Here is a 1060-nt window from a genome sequence, read left to right on the forward strand (position 1 = left end):
AAAACAGATGAGGAGAAGCTCTGTTTGTTAACATGACACTGACAGATGAGGGAAGAGCAGAAGCCAGATATCATACCGCTGTAGGAGTGCTGACTGGACTCAGTGGAGAAGGTACCGCAGCCCAGGTTGATGATACGCACTCTCGGTACCCATCCACTGAAATCCAGCAGGACATTTTGCAGCTTCATGTCTCCATGATAGACGCCTTTGCTGCGCATGTCCACGGCTGCGTCCACCAGCTGCCTCAGGATCATCTGACACAGAGACACACAGAGACACAGCTGGAATCTCAACCTCAGAGTGAACAAATGTACTGTTCCAGCTGTGGTATGAACTAACTCAACCACACAACACAAGAACACTCCACCGTCATGGTTTGTACCTTTGCCTCACGCTCCTCCAGGTGTCCTCCTGTGTGCTGCAGGTACTTCTGGAGGTCACAGGCGTGAAGTGGCCTTTCTGTGACTAGGATGAGCTCCCCGTCCACAAGGAACCAGTCCAGAAGGGACACTACACTGGACCGTCCCACGGATCCTGGTAGACCTGCAGCCTTCAGCAGGAGGGCCACTTCGGAAAAGATGCTGTAGCATTTCCCATTGTGCATCTGAACAAAATAAAAGCACAATTATCAGGTGGTGAAGGAGCTGCTGTGCTGGAAGCTGAAGCTGCTTTGAGAAGGCAAAGTTTGGGTCTAAGCAGATGTTGTTGAGGGATCAGATGATTTAAGACATTCAGGTTTTGTTTCCTACAAAGTTGTGCAGTTGTTAAAGTGGAAGCTTTTCTGTGCCTGTGTTACCCTCAGTCAAGGCAGAATAGTGAAGAAATGTTCAACATTAGGGTTTTAGTTTTAACAGTTTGTGCTGCTGGTCGTCAGATCAAACTACTCACAACTTGTTCAGTGCTGACGGCCCTCGCAGGAATATATTTGATGGCCACCTGTAGAGACAGAAACACATCCTCTGGTTGGTTCTTTCTGAAGATCAGTGAATGATGAATGTCTGTGAGCACGTGTTTCTAAGACTTACTGGTAGATTGTCAGCTCTCCTGACGCCTGCATACA

The sequence above is a fragment of the Stegastes partitus genome, unplaced genomic scaffold (assembly GCF_000690725.1).
Source record: "Stegastes partitus isolate 25-593 unplaced genomic scaffold, Stegastes_partitus-1.0.2 Scaffold1393, whole genome shotgun sequence".
Taxonomy (NCBI): Eukaryota; Metazoa; Chordata; class Actinopteri; family Pomacentridae; genus Stegastes; species Stegastes partitus.